The following is a 7353-nucleotide window of genomic DNA, read 5'->3' on the forward strand; positions in this document are numbered from 1 at the left end:
ACATTAGGGGGGCTTATTTGCAAGGAATTGGCACAGGGCAGAGCAGCCTTCCTTTCGGCTGCACTGCCTTACACCAATTCAAAAGGGAAGAAATGCTGACTAGCGCCAATGCAGGCGCAATCCATGGTGCAAGGGTGTCCCTGTTCTTGGCAGGATCGTTTTCGTGCAGGAAGGGATATCTTGGAAACTCTTTGTGGAACTTTGCATTTTTTGAGTAAACTCACTAACACGTCTCAATCTAGGGATGCAACAGCTGTGGCTACAAAGGCTGTTTTTGAGTTGGAAAAACTGGAGAAGTACACAGTGGCTCAACTAAAGCATTGTTGTAAGGATCTTGCCTACCCAATCAAGAGGTTCGCCAGGAAGGAGGAGCAGCAAAAGGCTTTGAGGGCGTGGGTGGCAGTCACGGAGGCTTGGGGGCGCACATAGGAGGATGATGAGGGTGAGGAGCTGCAGAGTAATCCAGATGTGGTAGTGGATGTACCTGTTCTGCATGGGGAGGGTCTCCAGGGCAGGTAGCAGTGTTTCATCCAAGGGTCTGACTCCTGAGGCTTTGCAGAACAGACAAGCAGAGAAGGTGCACCTGCTTGAGTTAGATAAGCGTTAGATGGAGAGGGAGATGGAAGAGAGGAGGCTGGCCACTGAAGAGAAAACAGATGTTATAGGCTCATGAGCTCAGTTTAAGGGATCTGGATGAGAGGAGCCACTCTATTAGAGATGGTGGCATCAGTACCTCAGTGCAGCCTGAGAGGAGGGTACATATTTCTAAAGATCTGGTGAAGAATTTCAAGAGGGATCATGACATATATATGTGGTTCAAGGGGTGAGTCTGCTCTCCACATGAACATGGTGCCTGAAACAAATTGGGGGCGGGTCTGTAGAAGCACTTTGAGGCAGAGGAGAGGTACACTCTGACATCTTTAGGGGATCTTCAGGCCCTACTCACAAGATATGGAGTCACCCCTGAGCAGTACAAGGATAAGTTTAGGTCCTACAAAAAGAAGGAATCCCAAACCTGGTTGGAATGTGTTGACTCTTTTTGAAGGTCACTGGATGGTTGGGTGGAGGGCAGCAAGATGAGGGGCTCTATAATTAATTATAATTAATTAATTATATAAGAAGTGGGGGGATAAGGGTAAACAGGGGGAGTTCTGTAAATGGTCCCAACCTAGTTCCCAGGGTAAGAATTCCCAGCCCTCAGTAGAAAAGAAACCATGGGCCTCGACAGGGAACCCTGAAGAGAAGGGTCACTGTAAGTGATTTGCATGTGATCAGGTGGGTCACATAGGAGGGAATCCCAAATGTCCCAAGGGGACACAGGCGCCTACTGGTGCTCAGTCACGGGGTTTGGCCATTGTAGCTCTTGGGAAGGAGTTGGACCCAGGTGGGTGGGAGCCAGCTGCGATGACCCTTGTCTCATTAGGGGACAGTGAGATGTTCCAGAGGACCCTTGTGCCTGAGAACACTAAGAAGCATGGGCAGTGGATGACCATTAATGGACATCGGGTGGAGGCTCTGGGACACTCAGGAGCAAGTGTGACTACTATGAGAAGTCATCTGATGTCTGAAGAGCAGGTAGTTCAACATGCACTTCACCAAGTAGTTACAGTAGACAACTCTGAGCACCTGGGAAAGTGGTGCAGGTTCCCTTCGAGTGGCGGTGTGTTTCAGGTCACTTGAGGGTAGCTGCAAGTCCAACCATGCCTGTAGACTGTCTGCTTGTCAATGACCTGGAGCATTCCCCTTGGAAGGAGGTGGAACACAGGTCTTACTTGAAGATGTTAGGTCTGCCAGGGTGGGTATGTGTCCACCTGGTCAATGGCAGCCCATCAAGTTGATCAGGAGACCCTGGAGCCTGAAAGAGTGGCCTGGGTGTCTGCCAGAAGCAGGAAGGGCAAGGGGTGTAGGAAACTGACCCCAGAAGTTCCCACGGTCCAGGAGGAGGCTGAACGTGAGGGGGATGCCCTAGAGCCTACAGGGCAACAGGTGTCTGAGCTGGGGAGGCCCCTGAGCTGATGCAGTGGCAGCAGGAAGGGGGGCTCACCTGGGAAACATTCTGTGAGGCACAGAAAACATGCCCTACTCTGGAGGGTTTGCAACAGCAGGCTGCAGATCAGGCATCTGGCAAGGAGTGTGGTTCACACCTGATCTATTGGGAGTATGACCTGCTCTATAGTGAGCATAAGGTTGCTGAGCCTGGGACAGCACGTGCTGGTGGTACCCCAGTACTACAGAGCCATCCTACTGGGGTTGGATCATGATGTGCCTTTAGCTGGTCATTTGGGGGAGGACAAGACCTTCGAGAGGCTTGTCACCCACTTTTACTGGCCTCTAATGCACAGACACTCTGATGCATATTGTAGGTCTTGCCAAACTTGTCAGGCAAGTGGCAAGAGTGGGGGGAAATGTAAGGCTTCCCTCCAACCTTTTCCTGTTGTCAGCACCCCCTTTGAAAGGGTTGGTATTGACATTGTATGGCCTCTGGATCCCAAGACACCCATGGGCAACAGGTTTATCCTCGTCTTGGTGGACCATGCCACATATTACCCAGAAGCTATACCTCTAAGGTCAATGTCAGCCCCGGTGGTGGGATGGGCATTGATTGGGGGTTTTACCCGCATGGGGTTCCCCAAGGAGGTGGTATCTGATAGGGGTACCAACTTCATATCTACCTATATGAAGTCTCTGTGGAAGGAGTGTGGTGTGATATACGTTCCCCACTTCGTACCACCCCCAAGAAAATGGTCTGGTTGAGAGATTCAACTGCACTCTGAAACACATGATGTGCCTGTCAGAGCCCTTGAGATGTAAGTGGGACGTCCTCTTGCCATGCCTTCTGTTTGCTAACAGGGAGGTGAGACAAAAGGGACTTGATTTTACCCCTTTGAATTGTTGTATTGACACCCTGTGAGGGGATCTCTGAGTCTGGTTAGGGAAGGCTTGGAGAAGGGCCCCAGTAAGCCCCCCCAGGATGTATCTAGCTACATGCTGGGTTTTGGGAACCAGGCAGCATGCTTCAGGAAGCTCACTCAGGAGAACCTGGAAACAAACCAGGAAGACATGAAACGCTGGTATGACCCGAATGCCACTCTGATTGAGTTTCAGCCTGGCCAGAAAGTGTGGGTGATGGCCTCAGTGGAGCCTTGGGCTCTCCAGGACAAGTTGGCTGGGTCTTTTGAGGTGGTTGAGCTCAAGAGTTATGTCACCTATCTGATGAACTTGCCGAATCTCAGGAACCCTTTAAGGGTACTGCATGTGAACCGCCTCAAACCTCACTTTGAGAGGTCTGAGTTGACAATGCTCCTAGCAACAGATGATGGGGAGGAGAAAGTGAGTGAGTCTCTTCCTGTTTTTGCTGTTTTTGGTACTCTGGGCAATTTACCACTGCTGACCAGTGCTAAAGTGCAAGTGCTCCCTGTGTAAAATGTATGTGGAATTGGCTTATCCCTGATTGACATATTTGATTTACTAGGAGGTTCCTAGTAAAGTGCAATAGAGGTGCCCAGGGCGTGGAAATCAAATGCTACTGGTAGGCCAGCAGCACTGGTTGTGCCACCCACATGAGTAGTTCTACAAATTTGGGTCAGACCTGCCACTGCAGTGTCTATGTTTGCAGTTTTGAACTGTCAATTTGACCTGGCAAGTGTATCCAATTACCAAGCCCAAATCTTACCAGATGGACGTGGGACATGCCTACAGATTGTAGCAAGCTAGATGTGTACAGAATTACCAACATGGTCGAACCATCATGATATGTGTGAGTGATCTTGTGCATAGAATGTGAATGCTGAGTGTGTACCTGCTACTTAGAAGATGTCTGACATGCATGTGCACATGTGGTTCAATAAAGAGGAATACTGTGGTTGCACCCAGTGCAGTGCCAATCTTGCTGTGCCCCTTAGGGCATCCACACAGCCACCACACTGGTGCTACTGGGTGGTTTTCCATGTGAATGTAGTTCCTTCCACACCTTTATCCTCTGATGTGTGTGGTCCCTCTTGTACCATGGGTATTGCTTTTGTTTAGATTAAGGGGACCACACACACATCATGGGATAGAGATGTGGAATCAAAGGTCCCGGGACCTGCCATTTGTGGGAACACATGAGGCATCACTGTAGCAAGGAGGAACTGTTGATTTCACAACACCACAGCAACATCACGGTAGTAGGCAGTCATGTTTTCCCTGTAGGAGGCCACTTCCCACTGTATGGACTTCAGGGTATTCTGTATAGCCCCAGCTTGTTGTCTATTATGCTGCTGCTACTTTGGGAAGGCAATTTTTGAAGCATCTGCCTCATGACAGCAGCTATGTCGGTCAGGGACATTTGGAGTCCATGTAGCGCGGAGTGAGTGCCTCTGATAGCAGCTGTGTTGTCCTTATTTGGACTGAGGCACCTCTGCACTCCCACTAGTCTGCCTGCCATGGTCTCCATCCCCATCAGCACCTGCTTGGCCAACTCTCATTGGACTCCTACCACTGTCCTCTGAAAGGTGATGTCTGGGTCCTCTGAGTCCGGGGCTGTGTCAGGACTGTCTGATGTTGTGTGTTGGTAGCTGGTGGTTCATGTGGACACTCCCCAAACCTGTGCGTCCTCCCTGCAACTGGAGGTGGTGTCTGGAGGGAACTTAGGACTACTGGAGAGTATCTTCATTGATGGTCGGCAGCTGGTCATCTGTGTCATGTGTAAAATCCAGGAGAGGCAGGGTGGCAGGAGGTGAGGCATCATCCTTTACAATGAGATAGTGATATGTCAATCTTTGACTGTGGTGGCTGTTGACATGGCACATCATTTATTTGCTACTGGAGGCTCAGTGACATGTTACAGACCCCAGGTTGTAGTTGTGAATTATGTGTTGCAATGTGCTTCACACATGGGGCAGCCTTTCAAGGTATTTTGGTGCATATTTATACTTGGCTTGCACTGTTTTAGCATCAACATTTTTTACGCTAAAACGGCACATAGCTAACTTCACATTTATATTTTGATTCTAGACCCGTCTAATGTCAAAATATTGGAGTTGGCGCCATGTTAAGGATGCACGAAACCACCTTGCATCAATGAGATGCAAGGTAAGCATTCCTGTATTAAACACAATGCTAACCCCCTAGTGCCATACCTATTCCTGATGCAAAAACAACGCTAAGGAAGGAAGCAGACTTAAAATATGGTGCAAAGTCTGATTAGTGCCAAAAATTAAAGCCTGGTCAGACCAGTCATTAAAAAGCGGCTCACACACCACCACTCAAGGAAAAAACACCGAAGGAGCCTTGGAAACGGGCAGGACAATATGGAAGTGCTACTGCTCCAGCTTGAATCATGCTGCAAAGGTCTGCCAAGACATCAATTCCAACCACTACCACCGCAGCAATCTCAATCCCCTCCAGAAAAGCCACAGAGGCAGCGCAGAAGGAGGGAGAGAATTTTTAGACAGCAAATCACCATCTTTGGAATGAGGGAACAAGATGTGGTCTGGATGTACACAGTCAACCGGAAGTCCATCTTTTGCCTGCTGCGCCTGATAGAAACTACCCATAACACTCCACCCATGACAAAACTACTTGCTGTCCTCCACATGATAGCATACACATAGAAAGGGATATAAGGGAAGAGGGCATATAGGAGTAGGCGCTCACAAAATGTCACTTGATTATTCTATGAGAAAATCAATCATAAGCACGTTGCTCCTGGCAGAGGGTCATCCCCACCCCTCCAATGTTTCCCTGAGAGAAACAAAATATGAACAGAAACCGTCAGGGCACACGTGAATTAACTATAGACCGGTAACATAGATCATCAGTCCAATTGATTTGCCAGATGTAATTTTCGTGTACTGGAAAAACAGACAACAGCCACTTTATTCTCCAAGTGTAATTTCCGTGTACTGGTAACCAGTGATCTATGTTACCGGTCTATAGTATGCTTGACCACTTGTGAAGAGGACATTACTGTATCCGAACACAGATTGTTTGACCATTTGTTAATTCACGTGTGCCCTGGCAGTTTCCCTCAACATGATAGCGTCTGGATCATTCCAGACAACGGCTGCTCTAGTGGCCTTTTATCTCCCAGTCATCCTTCTCCATCTGCCTACCAAAGGTCCAAGATGCAATCCTACATCTCATGCCACAACACATCTGCTTCCCAAACACCCAGCAGCTGCAGCAGGAGACCAAGCAAGGTTTCTATCAGATTGCTGGCTTTCCAAATGTGCTTGGTGCAATGGACTGTACCCATGTCCAACTGGTGCAGCCTGCAGCAACAGAACACCTCTACAGAAATCACAAGCACACATATGCCATCAATGTGCCAGCCATCGTGGATCACCGCGGGCTCTTCAGCAACATCTTGGCAAAATATTCTGACAGTGTCCATGATACATCCATCTTTCCCCATTGCGCCATCAACCAGCGGTTCCAGGATGGGGAATATGCAATGGGCTACTCATAGGTAAGTCACCATACCAATCATACCTCACAACACACCAACCAACAAGGACAAACATGAAAAACACAATACATACACATGGGCAGGTCCACAGAGATGTACAGGCAACAACACTTAAGCCTCATGCCACACTACACTGCACACATTGCATGTCACAACCACATACACCCATATCACAGCAACACCCTGATTGACAAACAACGTGCAGACAGGTTGAGCCAAGTCTCCTTTGCAAGCAGAAGCTGCTCACAAACCACTACAAGTATCCACAGATTGACAACTAAATACAGATCACACACACACACATCACACCAAACAAAGAAGCTCACAGGCATGTCAATGGCATAGGCGAGGGTCATGTTCAGGAAGTCACACGTAGGCACAGTCCCACGTAAACCATGGTGTGCAAGCCTTGGGCAGAACCTAAATCCATTGCCACCAAAAGTAGTGTCATAACCAGGTATACATCAGCTACACATACCTGACATACCTGTAGTGTACATATACACCTGTCTGCTGCATTGTGTCCCACACATACGTATACAAAAATATTTGCCATTGAGGACCATGGGGAAGAATCATGAGAAATGGGGCAGCACCTACTCCAGTGCCACCTCACATGCACTCCTAGTGCCCACTAAGAACACCATGTCTGTTCCAACTGCCAGAAATGGTCCACCATGGTTTTGTGTCTGTAAAAAAAAACACTAACATTCATGGATAGTATGGATGCAGTAGGTGTATTGTAGAGATACCTGACCTTAAATGCACTGGAATAAGGGACCCATGTGAAAAATAGCTGTGGCCTCTCCCAAAGCATGCACTGTGCATGTGTAGAAAGTGTCTGTCAGAAATCATGTAATAGAAGCTAGGAGATACTTCTGCAACAAATTACATCATCCTAC

The sequence above is a fragment of the Pleurodeles waltl genome, chromosome 2_2, assembly GCF_031143425.1.
Source record: "Pleurodeles waltl isolate 20211129_DDA chromosome 2_2, aPleWal1.hap1.20221129, whole genome shotgun sequence".
NCBI classification, from domain to species: domain Eukaryota; kingdom Metazoa; phylum Chordata; class Amphibia; order Caudata; family Salamandridae; genus Pleurodeles; species Pleurodeles waltl.